Raw genomic sequence first — 24,250 nt, forward strand, 5'->3', positions numbered from 1 at the left:
AGTTGCTGCGTGGTCACTTCCGCAGAGAGAGAGAGATTCTCCTAAGCTTTGGAGGTCAGAGAAGGACAGGAAGCTCACGTCTCAGCGCCGACTTGGCAGCGCGGATCCTGGCACAGTGGCGCCAGTGTGGACTCTTAAAGCAGCATTTCTTTGCCTGACCACCCTCCCCTGCTTTGTCTGCCCCAGTGCCCCCCTTCCATTATTTTGCCCGTCAGCCTCCGTGGCCCTCGGAGCATCTGCGCTCCCTCCGTGCTTGCCATATGTCTCTCATGCCTTGAGGCCGGAACCAATAACTTATTTATTCTCTAACACATAAATGATCAATTCTCTTATTTTCCATCCAATTCTCCTCTTGACCTACTTCTGTTTTCTGTATCACACAAACACACAGATGGACGTCAGATGGGTGGAGCGCCCACAAGTGCATGGAATATCCATCAGACACCTTTAAAAGCCAGTGGTCGCCCCACCTCATCGCATGATCATCTCGTCCAGTTTCGCCGTTAGTTGCTTTGTGCGTTACTTGTGTATTCACTGACTTGATCCCTGGCTCATGAACTTTTCTCTTGTCCCAGGAACGAATAACACTCTGCCGTTGGGACCTGCTGTTTCCCCTGAGTGTCGTCCACCTCTCGCCTGCCCAGCCTTCATCCAACTCATTTGAATAAACACAACCATCATTCTATTGTGTGCGCTGGGAACCCCTCCATTCCACGACACCTAACAGTGTCAGTGATCCCACTAACAAAAACCACCAGTTCACAGCACCAGGCCAAGTCACTCCTTGACATCTGATACGATAATTATTCAATGGTTAGTGAATATTTGCTTTTACCAATGAAGGCTCACAATTAGGGTTGTTCCGATCATGTTTCTTTGTTCCCGATCAGATCCCGATCGTTTTAGTTTGAGTATCTGCCGATCCCGATATTTCCCAATCCGATTGTTTTTTTTTTTTTTGCTCCCGATTCAATTCCAATCATTCCCGATAATTTTTCCCGATCATATACATTTTGGCAATGCATTAAGAAAAAAATGAATAAAACCCGGACGAATATAGACGTTCAACATACAGTACACAAGTACTGCATTTGTTTATTATGACAATAAATCCTCAAGATGGCATTTACATTATTAACATTCTTTCTGTGAGAGGGAACTTGTAATTCTTAAAGGATAAATGTGACTTTGTATATTTTGACTAAATATTGCCATCTAGTGTATTTGTTTAGTTTTCAGTAAATGATACTGTAGCCATTTAACTGTTCTGCCCAAATGCATTATGGGAAGTGCAACCATGACTGTGCGTGGTGGTACAAATTGATATATCTTTTCAGCGTTGGGAAATAACATAGGGTGTTTAGAAAAAGATCAATTACTACCTTGCTTCCCCACATTGCTTCCCACGATATTTCTAATCGAAGGGAGAGGGATTGTAAAGCTTTAGCCAATTAAAAAAAGGCTCCAAAGGCTGCCAAAATTCACTCTTCTCATTTTACGCTGCCTTTTAGCTCTATATATAGGTAAAACGGCGCCATTACAGATTGAACGTGACAATGCCTGAGTGGGTCGTGCAGCGCATGCGTGAATTGCGTTAAATATTTTAACATGGAATTTTTTTTAAAAATTAATTACCGCCGTTAACGGGATAAATTTGATAACTGTACCTTAAGCCTAAACTAAAGAATCTGGATGAGTGTAGCATATTATGTCTGTAACGTTAAATACAATTAGAAAACGATTTAATTAAAAAATATATATATTAGGTCTTTCAAAATTATCGCGTTAACGAGCGGTAATTAATTTTTTAAATTAATCACGTTAAAATATTTGACGCAATTAACGCATATGTCCCACTCAAATAGTAATCTGCTTTTTGGTAAGTTTTACAGCAAGGCTTTTTGTGCTGTCTAACAGCGAACTCTTGTGGTCGCTTTGCGACATAGTTAATTGTTTTCTTGCCAGTTCAATATGGCTGAACGACGTCTCGGGCTGACGCCTACGTTGTAATGTTGTGCTTATATGATCCTTGGACAAGATTTGTCTGTAAGTATGGTTGTTGTAAAGAATGTACATATTATGTTAGTAAGAGAAATGTTATATTTTTTGTATGAGACGCTTTTTGTTTATGTTTAGTGAACCTGTATAGGGTGCTAAGCTAACGTTGTGGCTAATGCAATGCTTGTGTACTATTTTTTTGTAGTTTTACGACGGTCTAAAGAGGACAATGGTTTGAGGCCATTTTATTAATAAATCAGATGAAAAAGGAAGAAGTCTGATTATTAAGGCGTCGTTCACTAGCTGTCTAGCTTTGGAAAAAGTAGTCGCTTCGGAGTGAGGACAGCATAGACAGATTTAAATGACAGTAGAGTGAAATGCCCACTACAGTCCTTATGTACCGTACGTTGAATGTATATATCCATCTTGTGTCTTATCTTTCCATTCCAACAATTTATTTTACAGAATATATATATAATTTACAGAAAAATATGGCATATTTGATAGATGGTTTGAATTTCGATTAACTGCGATTAATTAAGCTGTAATTAACTCGATTAAAAATTTTAATCGTTTGAAAGCCCTAATATATTCATTTCCATGCCGCTTTTTCCTCACGAGGGTCGCGGAGGTGCTGGAGCCTATCCCAGCCAACTATGGGCAGTAGGCAGGGGACACCCTGAACTGGTTGCCAGCCAATCGCAGGGCAAGCCCTAATATATATATATATATATAAAAAAAAAGGCATGTCCGATATTTTTTTGCCGATTCCGATACTTTGAAAATGACGTGATCGGACCCGAGGGACATCTCTACTCACAATAAAGTACCGATTGCAATAATAGTATGTTCCATGATTGAGAACAGTAAGAGACATTTTAGTGATTGATAACTATAGACCTGTTTAGCTCTTGATAAAACTGCCTTGTCATTCTGACCGGTTTAAACCGGCCTAGGTTGCACAGGTCAACTTCAATACATTTAAGGAATAATATTGTTGCATTATATTATTTACCAAATGCTATTGCTTCATGAAATGTATTTGATGAGATAGTTATTAACTCATTCACTCCCAGCCATTTTCACCGGAGCAAGGCCCTTCGCTCCCGGCCGTTTTACTGGATTTTGACTGATTTTGCAAGGCCCACAGAAAATTCTGTTCTATTGCTATATAGACATGGAACCCACCAAAAGAAAGCTTAGACTGTCTTCTTTCAGCAGAAAAAAGTAAGTTCGTATCTTTTTTCATTCTTTAGAAATAAGCATTAGAAAATAGCTTAGTTTGAGCAATTTTCCAATTTCTGAAGAAAAAAAAGAGAAATTGAGCTTTTGTGAAAGCATACATTTCAGACATAACTTTCACTTTAACATAGCTATTTTTTGTTTTAGTTACATCCCAAACATCTGAATATTGTTTTCCTTTTACAAAATAACAGAAACAACAAGACAAATAGAGCTTTTGATAGCAAAGTAACAATTTATTTACTTATAACTAACTGAAAGATGACGCTATTGTGGCCGCGACAGCCGGTTAAACTTTTCCCTCATCGCCGCCTGTTTCAAAAAGAGGAATTTTTTTGAGTCTCTGCGGGCTCTGCTCGCGAGCAGCACGGCCACAACGGCATCTAGTGGTCCCGGTCGTTCTGCTCGGTCGTCCGCCCCCTGGCATCCATTCGGTTGTCTTCCGCCGGCGCCCCAGCTTTGCAGCTTGGCCGTTCGTTGCCGTTGAATAGATTGAGGGTCTTACAAAATGCGCTACTGCCCTTTAGTGGCCAGTTTTATTGCTTTAAAATGGATTTTCAGCTTTGTGCTTTGGAGCTAAATTGAATCAGGACCCAGAGATGTAATTTTTGGGAAAAAAACTAACAGTAAAAGACGTATAAATACGTCTTTGGGACACTGAAACAATTAAAAATAGAACGTATCTATATGTTTTTGGGAGCAAATGAGTTGTTATTTAAAGGTTGCCCAACCATGTTTTTGGATAATATCAATGGCTAAACAATTATAAGCATAGTTTCATTATTTTTTTTAACGCAACCCTTCCAGATTGTTTGTTTAACCCATAGCAACGCCCCTGACAACGAAAATGCTTTTCTTCGGCAATCTTCGGAAATTACGTCACACCGGGAAGTGCGAGGGAAGTCCGCCATAGAACAGTATGGTTTGTTGCATTGCTTCTCGGTAAGATGCCACGGCGGTGTGTGGCGATGTTTTGTTCTCACTCAAACGAAAAGTTGTATGAGCGGCCAAAGGATAGCAGGGCACGTAAATGGACATCTTTCGTTCGCACGAAGCGAATGAATTTCACGCCATCATCGAGTAGTGTTCTCTGCTGCAAACACTTCGAAGATGTCTGCTTCCTTAACCGGTCTGCTTATGATCAAGGATTTGCCAAAAAGTAAGTGTGATTTTTGGATAGATGACTGATGACTTTATCAAAGCAGAGCTGCCAATTGTTGTGGAATGTACAGTAGAAGCTGGCGACGTTAGCCGAAAGCCAACTCGTGGTAATAGTCGTGGCATAGTTGTTGTTGTGGTCGCTAGTGTTACGTCCCAAGGACGGCTCGCGAGCCACACAATTTCACAAGTGGCACAAAATTTACACAACAAACTCGCAATGAATATGGTAAATGGTGTTATACAGCGCTTTTCCACCTTTCAAGGCAATATGTACAAAATGTAGATGAAGCGCGGCTTCAGGGTAAGCCCAGGCCAAAACAACAAACAAAAGGAATCTACACTTGAACCCCATCCGCTAACTAAACCCTGATCATGAAAAAGAACGAAGAAAAGACAGCCACTAACCTCGCTTCTTACGTTAAAAAAAACAGGAGAAAACTGGTTGAACAGAAATGGCAACTTACCCCTTCTTGCTTCAGTGCTCTTATTTACAGTGGTGAACAAAAACGATCCAATAACGAATAAACACAAAAGACCTCACCGAAAAAACGGGAGTGTATCAGCCTAGCGATCAAATGCAAATGAGCGTGAATGGCGAGCTAACAGCTGGCGAGGAGGACCGCGGCAGAATGCTGTCAAATGTGAACGTTGACAGCTCAATTCCCGCAGTGAATCATGGGAAATGTAGTCTCGGGACAACACTGAAGTGGTGCTTTGTAATCTGTTCGCTTGTGTGAAAAAAACTACATTTCCTCACGCCATTAGACGCCACTTCCTGCTGATAGCCCCAGGAAGTAGTAGTAGCTGGTAGTACGAGGCGAGGCGGAGATGAGCGACAAGTAAAACTTCGCGGTCGAATGTGGCGGCAGTCCGCTATTATTTTGTTTTCTTATTGTTGCCACAATAAAGTGGAGAAAGCCATCAACGACTCATCTCCTTCTTACCCCCCAACGTTTTTATAGTATTATTTTATATGCACGAGAGCTGCCGGATCTGCCAAAATGAACATGCAGTCTGATTATTATTGTTTTAAACAATGTCATCAGATAGACAAAAACATAAAATTATGTGCAAATGCCTGCATATTCAAATCATGAAAATAATAACAGCCTAGATCTTACCAATCTTGTAATCTTGATGGATCTTGTCTCCATTCCATGTCAGGTAGGCTAGGCACATTGTTTGCATCCTGATTAGCATCTGGCTAATACATTTTAGGTCCAACATAAAATTCCAAGCTCCTCTTCTTCCTCCAACTCTTCAAAAACTTGGATCTTCTCCCTTGCGCTCGATCTATTGCTTATATCGCTGTTTGAATCAATGTTTGAAGGGCTTTGTATGGCGGCCATATGGAGCGCTGCCATCGATGTTCTCGGTGTGACGTATCACTTCCGGGTTCGGCCCCTTTCAGGCTCGAACTTCGGAAACGCGATTATTTTGTCAAATATACAACATATAAATTATTTTTTCATGCTTTATTTGTTGGACAATGTTTAATTACTTTAATTGTGACCCTATTTGGCATGTCATGAAATTACTTCACATTAGAGCTTTAATATTTGCTCTTATCAATTGCTGCCCGCAATGACGAAATGCTTTTGCTTATTATTGTTCACAAAGAAAGAATGTTTTATCTTGAAGAAGCCTCTTGCCTGGCCAAGGGCAGAAGAGGCCGCTTTGCTTTGCTGAAATGTGCTGACACACATGTATACAATTCCACCTACATGCACACACATAGTCAAACAAAGACAAGAGGTGTGGCCAGCTTGCCGGTATGAACCCGACATCACCTGTTACACGCGAACCCTACGTTCCCGCTTCGACACCGTACGATGGTGATTTCTGTGCTTGCCATGCCTTTCTAGTGCAATGCAGGCTAGTATTCAAACAACACACAGCCACTTACTGGTGAGATAGGGAAAAGATTGGCTGTCCTCATTGGCGGTCTGTGAGGCGCCGCTCTTGACTAGGTGACCCCTGTATGGGAAGAAGGTTCGCCTGTGTGTGCCACATACTCCCATTTCACCTATGAGATGCGTAAAATCTTTGACCACGCAGTTCGCAGCAAAGGGGCCGCCAAGAGACTCATGTCCACTCAACAGGGAACACGCTGTGTCACTGAGTTCTCTACTGAGTTCCAGACGTTAGCCACAGAGAGCCGCTTCAATGACGAAGCACTACAGGAGGTGTTCACAAGTGCCTTGAATGAGGGCCTCAAGGACCAATTGGCCGCCTGAGATGCACCTAACTCTCTGGGCGACACTCAAGGGAAACACCATGTCCAGGTCTCGACGGGAGTGTGTAAATCGTTCCTGAGACAAGAGAAAAGTTCATGAGCCAGGGATCAAGACAGCGAATAGATAAGAAAGGCACTGTCATTATATATTTTCATTTATTTACTTAGACATATATCTGTTCATTTCAAATCGTTGCACATAACCATTCTTTGTTCTCATAACTGTTTACTAGGACTTTTTCCCCCTTTGTTTTATCTAGGTAGGGCCCGGCACTAGGCTGCGGTCTGGTTTTTTTCTCTGTTTGTGTAGAAGGCAAATATAAACTGTATGAACTTGAAGGTCGGTGCAGATCGACATTGGAATCTGTCCCGGACGGTTTCTTTCAACAAATGTACACTCTGTACTTTCTTTTTTGTTCCTGAATTGTGTGACATCATCTCCTGTTCGTTATGAGAATTAAAGAACCTGTAAAATGAAAAACAATCGATTTTTTTTCTTGTTCGCCACGATGCAACTGACAGCGAAACCAGACGAGATGATTTAACGACGAGGTTGGGCGTCCACTGGCTTTTAGGGCGCTTTCACACTAGCACTGTTTGGTCCGTTTTAAACGTACCAAAGTTCTTTTTCTCAGATAGTCCGCTTCGTTTTGTAAATGTGAATGTGCATCCGAACTCTAGTTCGGACTAAACAACCGAACTCTGGTCCGCTCAAAAACCGTGGATCTTGGTCCGCTGTAAGCTTTGCTACTTTATGTGCAGTGTCACAGCGTGGAGCTGTGATGCTCTAGGCCAGGGGTCCCCAACCTTTTTTGCACCACGGACCGGTGTTATTTGGGTCTTTTTTTTCACGGACCGGTGTTCTGACAAATTTTGCAACCCATCAAAAATTGCAACAATGCGGTTCTGCGCATGCGCGTAATGTTAAACATAGCTGCAAAATGCGCAAATGCAGCGATTCCAAAGTAAACACTACAAACTTTCTTGAAAGAAAGGAATTTTAACTTACATTTGATCATGGAAAGACTTGTAGAAAAGTTCTCCTCAGATTCATCCTGCCATGTAAGCTGCACACAACAGCTGTACACCGCGCTCACCATTAACAACTTCGCCATGTCATTAAACATTAATTAAGAAGCCCGCTTCACAAATATACGATGTTGGAAATTGTAGCAGGGCTTTCAATGCTCTTGTCGCGATGTCAGGATATTCCAGAATGACTTTAGTCCAGAACCACGGTAGAGTTGTTGTCTCGAATGTACGTTTAATAAGGTCGCCGTCATTTGTGATCTCTCTGTTTATTCACAAACGGGTCACGAACCCACTCCTTCGCAGTTCGTGGGTCTTCGAGGTTGTAGGCTCGTCAGGTGCCCTTTTCGCCGTAAAAATATACTTTTCGCCGTAAAAATATCTCCAAAGACGTCTGTTTTCCAGTTATCTTCGCTCGTGTGGGGGGTAATTATTTCCGGGAATAAATGTGCTGCGCCCGCGGCCTAGTAATAGGTTATTATCGAGGACAAGCGCACATAGATATATCATATACACAAACAAGATGTACTGCTAGCAGTCCAATCAATGGACTTCTATGACAACATTGTAATCTATCCTGTAGTATTATATCTATAGTAGACCTGAGGTATTGGTGTGTTAAGCAGGGGCACAGGGTTAAATCGGCCAGAATGCGGTCGTTATTAAATTATTATTTCTGTGCGGCCCGGTAGCAAATGCAACACGGACCGGTACCGGTCCGCGGCCCGGCAGATGGGGACCCCTGCTCTAGGCTGTGACGATACATGCAGGGCCTCCTTGGAAGCGGAAGTATAGCGCGGAAGCTATTTTGTCAGGAATCCTGCCCCCTGAGCCCTGCTCCTTCTCTTGTGTGTATGTGTGTGTGTGTGTGTCTGTCTGTCATTATTGCAGGATTGGACAGATGGGTGAGCCTGGGACCAGGTGCAGGTGATCATCGTTTACGGCTTGCTTAAATCAGTCCCTGGGCTCACCAAATTGCCAGATCAACAACTCCACTCCACGAGTTTGTGACTCTAGCTAATGAAAATCCCAGAAATCTGTATTGCCTCACTTGAGCTCATTTTGCCTTTGTTCACGGATCCTGCTTTGCTCGCCTGCCTTCACAGCTCACCTGCTCACCCACCAACAGCCCGCCTGACCATTTGGACACAGACTGGCCTTATTCCTGCCTCTGACGAGGGCAGACATGTTTTTCCTCCCTGCTGCTGCTTGCTGTTATCTTCGTCAATCAGCCTGTCTGCTTTTTTTCCTCTGTGGATCAAGCGCTGGTCACTCATACAAAAATGGATCTGATTAGTTGGTCTATCAGCGGAATTGACAAGCTTTTTTTCAACAAGAACACGGTGCACCAGGAGAGCCATCCTGCCCTGACGGGACCTTCGCCGCTGGTTATGTGAGAGATTCATGGGATCACTGGAAACCAGCGTGTCTTACTGTCCTCTTGGTGGAAGACATCGAGGATATTTGGCTGTTTGGCGTGACGATTATGGGTTCCTTCTGGTTGGCTTAGGAGGTGCCCTGCTCTACCGGAAAGTTTCCAAGACGTCAGCTTTCAAGGAAATCAACAAAATGACCACGGATCAAACGGTGCGATTCAAGGTCTTGGAAAATTGCGTGGAGGCCCGGACCGAGAACTGGCTCCGTGGACTCAAGGTTCGGTCCGAGGGTGGTTGGAGAAAAGTGGATATTATCTTGCGCCAGGTTGATGACCGAACTGTCGAGGCAGACCGCAACAAATGGCAATGACTTAAGGGACCTGAGATCTCGCCTACGCCATGAGGAGCGTGAATTTGACTGAAGACCAACAGGATTTAGGCATACTAAATTACTCATTCGGCTTAATTTGATTATAATTTTCCTTTCTTTTCCCGATCACCCTAACCCCCCAGCCCTCCCTTCTCCTGGAGGAGACGTGCAGATGTTGATATTTTTTGTCCCTGATCTCTTCCCAAGGCCGGTCACAGGACTCTGCGAGTCTTATTTTGTCTACAGACACGTACAAATACTGATACACTTGTGCACTCACACAATCACACACAACCTAACCCCCCCGCCAATCCGCCCCCGCCTTTTCTTGCTATCACTTTCCCGCCATCCCTCCAGCCATGACTGGTAGTTTTCCTTTTTTACGTACAACTATTCCCTGCACATGACCTGTGCGTCGTGTCATATCCCTGCTATGTTGTATGATATATGTGTTCCGACTTGTAACTTGCTCTGTAATTTCTGAAAAAGAGAAGTGGCGGCGTGGAACAAAGTCTGCAGCGGCCCGATGCTCACTCATCGAATGGAATTTTGTTGCATCTGTTGTCATCTTGTGAGAGCTGGTGTCAATGAAAAATAAAATCTCTGAATCTCAGACTACCTTCAAATGCCGTAATAAACAATTGTTACCACTGCCACCTTGCCTCCCTTCTCTGCGCTTGGGTTCCCTGTTCACCCAGAAGCCCAACATATTCAAAATCAACAATGGTAAGATGACAGATGCTTAAACATGGCCAAATGTTGTTGTGCTGTGCTAAGCAGTTGCATTTGATTGACAGAATTGGGTTCTAACGTGGCGATTGTGTTTTGCATGCTGCATCCTGAACGTACCGTGTGAGAGTGACTGGCCGAGACAGGCAGAGCCTCTCAGGGCGGTCCTTTGGTCAGTCTCGCTCTCCTGTTCAGGGTGTACCTCGCCTACCGCCAATAGTTAGCTGGGATAGGCTCCAGCACCCCTACAACCTCTGTGAGGATTTGCCAGCTCAGCTGAAAGGGACATTTGCCTGGAACTTTACTGGCTGGCGACCTAGTCACAAGTAGTTACATGCTCGTGTTATGTGTGAACGCACTAGGTAATGCACCACTTTAGAGTTCAGAAGTTGATCTTCGAGCTTCGGAATTTGAATGGGTGGGGGACTCTATGGCTGATTAACACTGAAAGTCCCAGGTTTTTTTGGCTCTAAAGAAATACCAGAAAGGTTTCAAATGACCCCTACACCAAACTGACTACTTTGCTTTGTCAAACAATAGACCACTCAAACAAGCAATCAAGCAACCTAGGTGTGAAGGGGGGGTTTCACTCTGGATAGCTGCAATTAGCATCTTGAATATTTGAAAATCCAGACTTGTTAACTCCTGGGTTAGTGTAAAAATGATGAGAGGGTCATGTAACATGAAATTAAGACTAGCATCCAGAACTGTTGCTAAACCAGACTGTCTACATTTTAGAAAATTTAGTGTTAGAACTAGGGCTGTCAAATGATTAAAATTTTTAATCGAGTTAATCGCAGTTTAAAAATCAATTAATGGTAATTAATCGCAATTCAAACCATCTATAAAATATGCCATATTTTTCTGTAAATTATTGTTGGAATGGAAAGATAAGACACAAGATGGATATATACATTCAACATACTGTACATAAGTACTGTATTTGTTTATTATAACAATAAATCAACAAGATGGCATTAACATTAACATCCTGTTAAAGCGATCCATGGATAGAAAGACTTTTAGTTCTTAAAAGATAAATGTTTGTACAAGTTATAGAAAATTTTATATTAAAACCCCTCTTATTGTTTTCGTTTTAATCAAATTTGTAAAATCTTCAATCCAAAAATAAACTAGTAGCTCGCCATTGTTGATGTCAATAATTACACAATTCTCATGGTGCTTAAACCCATAAAATCAGTCGCACCAAAGCGCCAGCAGAGGGAGACAAAAAACAAGTAACAAGTGGCCATGGCACTGTGCTGCCATTTTAATCTGTTTGAGCGGGGCATGTGCGTTAATTGTGTCAAATATTTTAACGTGATTAATTTAAAAAATTAATTACCGCCCGTTAACGCGATAATTTTGACAGCAAATCCCGTCAAGCACCTTTATTTTGTCTTGACGAGTCCAACATTCAGTTGTCAAGGTTCACAGTTCATTATGGTGAAGCACACAATGGCCAAAGAACTTTCCACAACAGCTCAAACAGCTGTTTTGTCACAGCAAACACAAGTTTCAGTATACAGTATATACTGTAAAAAGGTTGTCCGCCCGATTGCCTGCCTGAGCAGTCCACAATCTAACCCTGTGCTTTTGCAAGTGTGAATGGGAATGACTAATGAGGACCTCAAAGCTCAAAAAAGATATGCTGATTAGAGTCAGATGACCCTTCACTGGTAACAAAAGTGATTTGTATCAACTGATCCACTCTTGGTAGTTCGAGAGTGCGCTTAGCATAGGAAACTAGAGTACCCGGAGAAAACACATTCAGGCACGAGAAGAACATGCAAACTCCCCACAGAAAGCTTGGTATTGAACCCTTAATCTCAGAACTGTGACGCACACATGCTAACCACTGTTCCACCGTCTCCTCCTCTATCCACCCTCTAGCTGACTAAAAAAGGGGGCTTCAAAGGGGCTTGAAGAGCCTAGGTAGGTGCTTTGAGCCACGCATAAGCTTTGACTGTCATACGCGAAGACAGACTGTCCCTTTAATCAGCAAAGTTGAACTTCATGTAGCGAGACAATCGTAAGTCACGTCAACTTACATCTCCGCACTGGCTCATGGGTTGTACCTTGCAAAGGGCAAGCTGCACGGTGAACTTACGACCACCTTTTTTCCCTCAGAAGACAATGTGCTGTGACTGGAATTTAGAAAGAAATTTGAATGTATTTTTAACAATGTGAGTGGAACATGTGCCACTTACATGAGTAATTACTATTGCTTTTTTTCAAAACAGCAGTTTCCAAATGCCTTATGTCAAAATACGCTCGCAGGGCCGGACTGGGACTGTCAGGCCGGGAGCCTTTCAGCAAACATGCTCTCCCCAAATCCCTCTCCTTACTCCACAGACGAAAATGTGGATCAAGCTCTGTATGTGATGCGGGTACTTGCAATACTGTAAAGTCACAGTCTTTAAATCATTTCTAAAGTAACGATTTAATGACATAATTTAAGACAGGTAAATGATCACACAAATGTTAAAAATATACTAAATATTAGATACCAATAACATGCGTATTTGCATAAAGTGGGTGAGGGGAGGGTCAAACAGATGATGCGCGGCGCTGTAATATATATGTAATGTAGGGCTGTCAATACAGATATCCCGATCGATCGGCATCCGAGTCCAATCACGTCATTTTCAAAGTATCGGAATCGGCAAAAAAATATCGGACGTGCCTTTTTTAAATTTATATATATATATATTTTTAAATTAAATCGTTTTCTAATTGTATTTAACGTTACAGACAAAATGTCTTACACTCATCCAGTCTTTAGTTTTGGCTTAAAGTAGGGCTATCAAATTTATCGCGTTAACGGCGGTAATAACGTTAAAATATTTAACGCAATTGGCGCATGCGCTGCACTACCCACTAACGCATTGTCGCGTTCAATCTATAATGGCACCGTTTTACATATACATAGAGCTAAAAGGCAACGTTAAATGAGTAGAGAGAATTTTGGCAGCCTTTGAAGCCTTATTTTAATTGGCTACATCCTTACAATCCTTCTCTCAACAATAAAAATTTTTGTGGGAATCAATGTGGGGAAGAAAGGTAGTAGTTGTTCTTTTTCTTAACACCCAACGTTATTTCCCAACGCAGAGAAGATATATCAATTGGTACCACTGCGCACAGTCATGGTTGCACTTCCCATCATGCATTTGGGCAGAAGTTAAATGGCTACAGTATCATTTACTGAAAGCTCAACAAATACACTAGATGGCAATATTTAGTCACAACATACAAAGTCACATTTATCCTTTAAGAATTACAAGTCTTTCTATCCGTGGATCCCACTCACAGAAAGAATGTTAATAATGGAAATGCCATCTTGAGGATTTATTGTCATAATAAACAAATACAGTACTTATGTACTGTATGTTGAATGTATATGTTTGTCCGAGTTTTATTCATTTTTTCTTAATGCATTGCCAAAATGTATATGATCGGGAAAAATTATCGGGAATGATTGGAACTGAATCGGGAGCAAAAAAAAAAAAAAAGCAATCGGATCGGGAAATATCAGGATCGGCAGATACTCAAACTAAAACGATCGGGATCGGATCGGGAGCAAAAAAACATGATCGGAACAACCCTAGCTGTCAAACGATTAAAATTTTTAATCGAGTTAATCACAGCTTAAAAATTAATTAATCGTAATTAATCGCAATTCAAACCATCTATAAAATATGCCATATTTTTCTGTATTTTATTGTTGGAATGGAAAGATAAGACACAAGACGGATATATACATTCAACATACTGTATATAAGTACTGTATTTGTTCATTATAACAATAAATCAACAAGATGGCATTAACATTATTAACATTCTGTTAAAGCGATCCATGGATAGAAAGACTTCTAGTTCTTAAAAGATAAATGTTAGTACATGTTATAGAAATTTTATATTAAGACCCCTCTTAATGTTTTCATTTTAATAAAATTTGTAAAATTTTCAATCAAAAAATAAACTAGTAGCTCGCTATTGTTGATGTCAATAATTACACAATGCTCATCGTGCTGAAACCCATAAAATCAGTCGCACCAAAGCGCCAACAGAGGGTGACAAAACACCAAAAAACACAAGTAACAAGTGGACATGACACTGTGCTGTCATTTTAATCTGTTTGAGCGCGGCATGTGCGTTAATTGCGTCAAATATTTTAACGTGATTAATTTAAAAAAATTAATTATCGCCCGTTAACGCGATAATTTTTACAGCCCTAAATAGAATAGAATAGAATAAACGCATACCACATACACACAAGAGTTCACTTTATATCTGCAGTGTTTCACGACTCATGATTTCAAAGCTGCTGTATGTCAAGAACCAAAATGAATTGAATTGAACTTCATTAAGTGTGGTGGTAATTGCTTTTGCGAGGAAAGTATTTTTAGTCTGACTGCAAAAAATTCAAGAAAATCCCAACCAAGATGGTTCATTGGATTGGATTGGTTAATTTTTTTCTGTACTGTACATTTTTTTATGTAAAGAAAAATATGAGTATGAACTACTTCTGTACCTGTACCTTTTAATCTGTTTGAGCGGGGCATGTGCGTTAAATGCGTCAAATATTTTACCGTGATTATTAGGAAAATTAATTTCCGCCCGTTAACGCAATTTTGACAGCCCTAATGTAATGTAATATATAGGTAGAAGTGTTGTTAATCTTACTTGAAAAAAGTTATTAATTACAGTTACAAAGTACTTCTCCCAAAAAGTAATTGCGTTAGTAACTCAGTTCCCTGAATATAAGAGTAATTAGTTACTTGGCAAAGTAACTGGTGATAATTTTCATGTTTTTAAAAAAAAAAAAACAGGTCACACAATGTGAAGTTTAAAGGGTTTTTGGGACAATTGGCCCTAGCCCAATTCTATACCCTAAACTTAACTAGACACAGGGGTAATGCGGATATTCCAATAACTAGATAGTAACATTTGCTATGTGTGGAAGTCATTTAATGTTGTGAATCAACCGTTAAAGTTGAACAAATTGCTCCCGTTATTGCATTGGTTTCCTTCCGTCTACTTTCGACATGTGTGAGTTGTTAAAACTGTTTCATCATTTACAGATAGATTTAAGTCAAGATTTTGCCGATTTAGGAGCATTTTAGATAAAAAGTTACTTAGGTTCGCTAGGAAGGTTCTCTACAACAGAGCCTTCCTGAGAAGTCTACTACTTTAAGATGGCGGCTGTTTACAAACGCATCTAGTTCTTTATACATGTTGCTAATGCTGCCGTGTCTGTCATTTGCATCTATATATGTGATATCTACCGTAACACCACTTTATACAAATGTCTTATATGTATTAATATGTATGTATGAAAAAAAAAAAAAACACTTTTTTTTGGGGGGGAGGGTGTCGCTACTCCGCGGTTTTTCACTTATCGCGGCGGGTTCTTGTCCCCATTAACTCATTTTGCTCCCAAAAACGTATAAATACATTCTATTTTTAAATGCTTCTTTGTCCCAAAAACGTATTTATACGTCCTTTGCATTTATTTATTTATTTTTACAAGAAGCATCTATAGCTTCCGATCTATCTGAGAAACAAAGAACAAAGCTCAAAACACATTTTAAAGCAATAAAACTGGCCACTGGAGGGCAGTAGCGCATTTTGTCAGACCTGATTCAACAGCAATGAACGGCAGGGCAGCACGGTCGGAGCGCTGGCGGCATGATGCCAGGCGGCTGACGACCGAGCAAAACAACCGAGAGGACGCCTGGGATGCCAGGTGCTGGACGACCGAGCAAAACGACTGGGACCACCAGTGCAGCGGGCTCGCCAAGCAGACCCTGTAGAGACTCAAAAATAATCCATCTTTGTGAGACAGACAACGATGAGGGAAAAATTTACACAGCAGACGCGGCGACAACGGCGTCATATCAGCGACAACAGCGTCCTCTCTCAGTAGTCATGTGTAAAATAAATTGTTACTTTGCTATCAAAAGCTCTATTCGTCTTGTTCTTTATGATATTTTGTAAAAGGAAAACATTATTCAGATGTTTGGGATGTAACTATTTTAAAAAAAAATAGCTGTGGTAAAGTCAAAGTTATTTTTGAAATGTATGCTTTTGCAAAAAGCTCATTTTCTCTGTTTTTTATCAGAAATTGGAAAATTGCTCAAACTAAGCTATTTTCTTAAGCTGATTTCTAAATAATGGAAAAAGATAAGAACTTACTTTTTTTCTGCTGAAAGAAGAGAGTCTAATCTTTCTTTTGGTGGGTTCCATGTTTATATAGCAATAGAACAGAATTTTCTGTGGGCCTTGCAAAATCAGTCAAAATCCACTAAAACGGCCGAGAGCGAAGGGCCTTGCTCTGGTGAAAATGGCTGGGAGTGAATGAGTTAACCGCGAAAAACGAGGGATCTCTCTAAAAGCTTCTTGTGTGGGCCATTTTCAATTATATTTTATTACATTTTTATTTTATTTTTGTTTGGATACCCCCGTCGTAAAAGATTTGCCCCCTCCCCCCCCCCAAAAAAAAACAAAAAAAACCTTAACTTCCAACCTGCTCAAGGTGTCAGCCAATCATTGCAGTCGTGCGTGCTAGCCAGACACTGTACCACCTGCTAACCACTTACTAGTGTTCGTAACACGCCAGCTTCGAGACAAACATGTGAACTTCGTAACACGCCAGCTTCGAGACAAACATGTGGACTAATGGCTGAAAGAGATGAATCAGTAACGTAAAGGTGAAAACGACTGCAGGCTGGAAGAAAACGATGTTGACTGGCCGCTAAAGGAGGGCATTTATGAGGGCCAATGATGAGACCACCACCCATCACCATTTGACATCATCAAGGTAGGTTACACTAATAAGACAATGTCTTTTAATAAATTACAACCAGCTACTAATTAATGTGTCTAACATTGGTCAAATAAATTAATAAATGCAATGGCTGCCACCAAAAATTGCTTGTAGAATATAGGGCGCCGTTTATAAAGCAGTAAATGCTGAAAATTACGACATTTTCTCTCATTTAGCGCCACACAATGTTTAAAATGTGGTGAAAAATCTTTAGTCACTTTTTTTTTGCACATTTAAAACCTTATTTAGAAACTTAAATATTTTTATTTTTTAAATAAGAAGTTTTGGACCTGATTGTTTAAATCCAGAACTAAATATTTAATTTAAAGCTTAAATTTATGTCCTGCATCCTAAATGGTAAATCTGGAAACGGTTGGAACTAAATATTTAGCTTAATATGCAAATTCACATGAATGGAGACCGGAAGTAACAAAAGCTGGCGCACACAAAATACTCTTTAAATAGTTTCTTCTAAATGTGTATTTTATAGAGGTGGGGATCTTTGGGCACCTAACGGTTCGATTACGATTCAGAGGCTACGTTTTGATTATAAATCGATTATTGATGACCCCCCCACCCCCCCACCCCCGGTATTAGCTGCTTTTAATGTTTTGTACATTAGTTACAAAAACTTGGAGAAAAAAAAAAAAAAGGCTCACAGGCTTAAATAAATGACTATTTCAGTATCAAGTTAACTGTTAAAAACAATAAATAATATACTCAAATCCCCATTCTGTATCAGCAGCTTTAAACTATTCAATCAATTTAATGTTGTGAATCAACCGTTAAAGTTGTTAAAATTGCTCTCGTTATTCCCTAATTTCCTTTCCCTTCTACTTTCGACATGTCAAAGTTTTAAAACTATTTTAAAGATAGATTCAAGTCAATATTTTGCTGATTTAGGAGTATTTTAGATAATAAGTTAATTCGGTTCACTTGGAAGGTTTGGTACAAGCCTTGAAGGGAAGTCTACTGCTTTAAGATGGCAGCCGTTTACTAACACCCGCATCTAGCTTTTTGTACATGTGCCGCTAACACCACCGAGTGTGTTGTTTTGCATCTAGTCCTGTATAAATATATCTACCGTACCATTATGTGGACGTAGTTTGTAGCAGCTGTCGGCAGCAGTCAGGTATGTTGTTGTTTTTTTATCTCGCGGCATGAGTTGAGCTAAAGCTGTGAGTTGAGCATTGTCATCACCCGAGGGGCCGGGTAATGACAAGCATGATGTTTAGCTACTCTCGCTCCGTTCCTCACTGTGTCCCGAAGACCGCGCGGCGCGCTGAGTGTGTTGCACTTCCGCTTTACTTGACATATTTCAATAATCGGAATTTGGATGTTTGTGAATCGTTCTCGAATCTTCCACGGCCGAATCGCGAATAATCTAAGAATCGGAAATTTTGCACACCTCTAGTATTTTAGCTATACAGTGATACCTCAGCTCACGAACGCTTAAGCTCACGAACTTTTCGCCTCAAGAACATTAAATTCGCGAGCATATAGTCTCTGCTGACGAACTAGTTTTCGGCGGACGAACAGCGCCACGAGAAGCTGACGCACGCTCACGGCGTCCCAGTTCGTCCCCTCCCTTTCGTTGAGTGCGGACGTGGTTTGTGTTTGATAGACATTTTGGGCTATATTGAGTGTACTTTTGCTATTATGGGACCGAAAAAGAGTTACCTACATTCCTTATGGAAGGTGACTCGTGTTACCAATTCGCCCTCGACTGGTAATTGGCGGTGCTTTCAGCTTCCCACCGTAGTGAGAAGTGGACCGGCGAGTCACGTTGGCTCGTTGTCGTTGGTTGTCTTCGGTTGGCCGATTTCCTCTCCAGAAAGGTGGCGGCGTGCATACAAACACCCAGAGGCGTCGGATGGCTTTTATTAACAACCAAAAGCATGTGGGGGGCACAGCAGTGGAGTCTACGCTAACTGCGCACTTTGCCGGTAACACTCTCCTTCCAAACAGTAACTCCCTCCCTCCCTCCTCCTCCCACTCCATTCCATCAAGCCATCAACTACCATCACAAAGGTAAATAAAACGACTTTATTATACAGTACAGTTTATTTCTTTAATTATAATACAATAGCACATTTATTATACATAAAATAAGGTATATTTTTGTGTAGTTTTAAGGCTTATTTAGTAGAAAATTATGTTTTATGGGGACCTGGGAACGGATTATTCTCATTTTAATGGTTTCTTATGGGAAATAAATGTTCGGAAGACGAACTTTTCGCCTTACACACACTTTCTGGGAACCAATTATGTTCGTGAGCTGAGGTATCACTGTATATTGTTATAATCACAATGACTCATGTCCAAGAGCCGACCGACTGCTTGGGTAGGTTTTATTCATTTAATTTCATCAACGTAAACAGACAGTCTGAGTTGCTCCAGCTTTTATTTTGTTACTTCCGGTCTCCAGTCACGTGAATTTGCATATTAAGCTAAATATTTAGTTCCAACCGTTTCCAGATTTAACATTTAGGATATAGCATATTAATTTATGATTAAAAATAAATATTTAGTTCTGGATTTAAACATTCAGGTCAAAAACGTCTTATTAAAAAAAAATATATATATATTTAAGTTGCTAAATTGCGTTGTAAATATGCAAAAAAAAAAGTGACTCAAATTTCAAACCATTTTAAACACTGTGTGGCACTAAATGTGAGAAAATGTTGTAATTTTTAGCATGTACTGCTTTACAAATGGCGCCCCATAGTAGCATGGCTAACATGATTCACGTTACATATAGAGGTGTACTATTTTATTTTTTACAACAAATGGGTACAATTACTATCATGCTTATATTACAAGCTATCACCTGTTATTTTTCTTCCCCACTATGTTGAGCGGTTCAGAAAAGTAAACATTTCTGCCCCCCCAAAATTATAGCTGTACCCCCCCCCCCACACACGCAAAAAAGTAATTAAGTAAATTTTACACTGAGTAAATATTAAAAGTAGTGATGCACGATAATACATTTTTCAACTGATAACGATAACCAATAATTTCCTCCTCGTTCCAACCGATAACCGCTAATGTCAAGCCGATAATTTTATTAAAAGATTTATGTAAAAATTTAAAGTATACACAAGAAAAAATATTACTGTGCAAAAATTTAATATACTGTATATATAATATATAATTGGATATATAATTTAAGCTAGCGAAATTTTGCTATGTAAGTTAGACAATTGTTCTTTTGTTTTGATGTTTTATAGCGTTTGAGGCTCAGCTGAGGTAGTTTAATTTTTTTATGTTCCTTATCCGATTACTCGATTATTTGAACTACTTAATCGATTAATCGACTTCTAAAATAATCAATAGCTGCAACCCTACAAGGATGTGACAACAAAATGGGAACGTAGACATGAAAACAACAAAAAGAACAGTGTGAAATCAGAGTTTTATGATTTTCCAATGTGATAATCAACAGCAAAGGCAAAATTAATCTTTGTCAATTTGAAATTTGAATGGGATTTCCCTTCGGTATTAGCTTGCTAGCTTAGCTTAGCTTTGAATTTGGAAAAAAAAGCTTTTATTTTATTGGGGTTCAGTACCTTTAGCAAGGTTAAGAACTCATCTAACCTGGCTGAATCCAGCTGTTCCCGAAGATTTTGTTTGAACTAACATGTTTGTTTATGCATTCGTTATTTAATTTAGGAGTAAATATAGCAGTTTCTTTCCTCGGAATATGTATTTGAACGATTTGTTCAGAGCATTGTTTAAAAAAAAAAAAAAAAGTTTAAGCTAGCATTTAAGCTAGCGGTCTTTCACTACAGGTATGCAAATTAGCTAATTGTTATTTTGTTGTGCTTAGATCATAATTTTTTTAATAGTGTTTGATACTGATAAATGATACTGTAGTGACTTAACTGTTCTGCCCAAATGCATGATGCAGGCATGCAAACTGGTTAGGGGTGAAAAAGGTGACAAAGTAACGTTGACACACGACATGCGCGGAAAAGTGCATTTCATAGTGCAACCAGAAACGTCTCGAATTAAACACAGTACATAATAATTTAACATATACAAGTCTAAATCTCTCATCTTGAAATCAGAACATATAAGACGCATTAAGTAGCAAATTATACAAAATCTAAATGATAAAATATACAGTATGTCCCATTTGCATTAAGCAGAGAACAGCTGTACAGCATAAAATATGAATTTACAGGTACACTATAAATTCCATTCACTTAACTATTATGTGTTAGATAGATAGAATAAAAAATTACAAGTCTTCAAAAGCATTAACTGTAGTCATCATAACTTTATTTACATTCAACCGAAGCAATTAGTCCCATGGTCCTTTACTTCGATTGATAGGGCATCATACTGGATAAACAGAAGTACACCTGTAGGCTGTTTTATGAACGGGGGTGTGTACGAACAGTGCGGGAATGGGGGTACTTTCAAATGCGACCTGTAGCGGAGCTCTCCGGTTTGATAAACTCTCGATGGCTAAACAAATGAAACGACCTCCACAACAAGGCAAAACACTTCCCTTTCTGTAATCATCGGAGAGTATAGAGCAGGGGTGTCCAAACTTTTTGCAAAGGGGGCCAGATTTGGTGTGGTTAAAATGTGGGGTGCCGACCTTGGCTGACGTCCTTTATGTAGAACAATATATTTAAGCAAATTTTAGCTAGCCATTCTGTGTGTCACATTTGCTTTATTATTTTTTTAATCAATAATTTCAACAATCTCGCAGCTAGCCTTTGTGGCGTTTTCTTTCGACTCTCGGGCTCTGCTCTCGGGCTCTTGCGAAATACTGCTGCTGTGAAATTAAACTAGCTTCAAGTTGCTTCAATTTCTCGCTACGTATCTTCCCTGTAATCTTGTCGTACATGTCAGCGTGTCTTGCTTGGTAATATCGCCTCACACTATGATCTTTAAAAACGGCGAATGTCTTTTTGCAAATGAGGCAGACAGTTGTTGCGTATTTTAGTGAAGAATAGTCCAATTTCCACCTATCCTTGACGCGTCGGCCGTGGCAGTCAACTTTTTGTTGTTGTTGATTGTCGCCATTTTAGAAAATTAGGAGTAAAGGGTCACACGGGGTAATGTTGCTTAGAGTGCTGCTGCATTTTACTGGGTAAATGAGGAACAGCATTTAGTGTGTAAGATACTTCATATGCTGGTAGCAGTACTGCTGACCAATTTATTAAGTCTGTGTGTGGGCCAGACGTTATTGATTTTATGACAGAGGCTGGGGGCCGGATGAAATTTGACCACGGGCCGCATTTGGCCCCCTGGCCGGACTTTGGACATGTCTGGTATAGAGGGGCCTTAAATAACTCGTTGTCAAAAATATCTGGTGACCATTCAGAACTTTACTAACAAAGCCCTGAACATGACTTGTATAGAAGTCACTAGTTCATCACTCTAGTTACCTCATTGCTCATGATTAAAAAAAAAAAAAAAAATTATCGTTAACAAGCGCTTTACAAAGGGGCCTTAAATAACTCGTCACAACGCCAACTGCCGACAATTCAGATCCCAACTGACCTTTGCTAACTTTACTAGCAAAACCCTGTGTGAAAGGCGCTAGTTAGCCCCTCCGCAGTTAGAGCTAACTTGTGTTATAGACAACATTACAAGCGCAGGAATTGATCGAACGACACGATTGAATGATTTATGAAGACTATTATAGGCCATCACTCAAACTTTTAGCTTTAAGAAGTTAACAATTTTTGACATTAATCCCTTACCTTGCCGCAATTTCCAACGGGTCCGGGCGAGAAACTGGGATGGAGAGGGGTTCGGCCTCCTCATTGCTGATTGGTGTTAACTGTGCTCGTCACTCTTGTCAGTTATTTGTTGTCACGAGAAGAGAGTGATAGGCAGGGGTGAAAGTGGGCAGGAACGGTCAGGAACGCAGTTCCGGTATAAGATTCAGGGCCGGAATGCAGTTCCGGTATAAGATTTAGTGACGGAATGTTGTTCCGGTATACGGTGCTTTGATTCCGAAAATATAACGGCAACTGTCAAAACGCTATGTAAAAAAAATAAATACAAAGCTGCCACACATGCATTTAATCTCCAAGGAGAAAACAATCTACCAGCAGCAGATTTACATACACAAGTGTTAACAAGCATAATAAAGTGCTTGTGTAGCGTCATCCGTTTTCACCGATATTTATTATTTATTTTATTCGACGGACGGCATGGCGGTTTCACCAGCTGCTGCAGTTATTTGAGTCTGACGTTAACGAGTCACGTCAATGTGCGAATGCACGCAGCAAAGCAAAATGGCTGGACTCATTCATCTGTTCAATTGGCTGACATACTGACATGCTATCACCAGAGATGGCTCTGATTGGTTCAAATGTGCATGCTTTCTGAAACAGAAAAAAAAGGGCAATGCAACAGAAAATGGATCAAATCTTTAAGAGCAAGGAAAGAGTTCAGGTGTCTTATTTATCATATTTAGTTTTATTTGCTGATGGGGAGGTTCAGAACATCTTAGCTGTCAATCTGCACTTTGGATTTATATTTTTTCATTTATGTTAGGCTACTTATTCATTTCCTTATGATTTAAAAAAGTCAATGTTGCGCGATCTTCAAAATATATTCCATTTCACTCTGCATAATATAAGTCATTTGTACTTAATTTTCTGGATGTCTGTTACTTTTATCTTTATTATTTAAAAAAAAACAACAAAAAATAAATGTTTACATTATCTTCAATTTTAATATACATCCTATGTTATTAAGTAGTTAAAATTGAGATTTGGCATTTAGTATGTGAGGAAATGAGGGGGGGAAAAATTAGGAGATGGATGTTGGGGTTATAGCTGTTTTTGTTAAGTTTTATTTTGCAAATCATCGAGAAAAAAAAAAAATACAATTTTGAATGAAAATCATTTTTTGTATGTTATAGAAATAACCGACCAAAACAGTTTTTTCTTTGCATTTCAGCAGTTTTTACCCCCCCCCCCCAAAAAAAAAGAAAACAAAAGAAAACAAAAAAATAAATAAATACCATTTCTGGCTCCGTGCCGACCTTCACGTTGGGGAGTTCCGGCAAGAAATTCTAACCACTTTCACCCCTGGTGATAGGTCTAGGTCATAGGACTAGAGTGTAGTTTTGAGCATGGACTACGGTTTTGAAGTCAACTGTTTCACTCGCTCGTTGAGACCCCCAGCCCCGCCCCATTTTTTTCTCCTTGGATCTACGTGATTCAGAAGAATGACCCATTTTGATTTCAAAACGGCGAAATTTCGCCGAAAGGTGGCAAGTTTGCATGCCTGATGGGAAGTTGGGC

The sequence above is a fragment of the Corythoichthys intestinalis genome, chromosome 12, assembly GCF_030265065.1.
Source record: "Corythoichthys intestinalis isolate RoL2023-P3 chromosome 12, ASM3026506v1, whole genome shotgun sequence".
NCBI lineage: Eukaryota > Metazoa > Chordata > Actinopteri > Syngnathiformes > Syngnathidae > Corythoichthys > Corythoichthys intestinalis.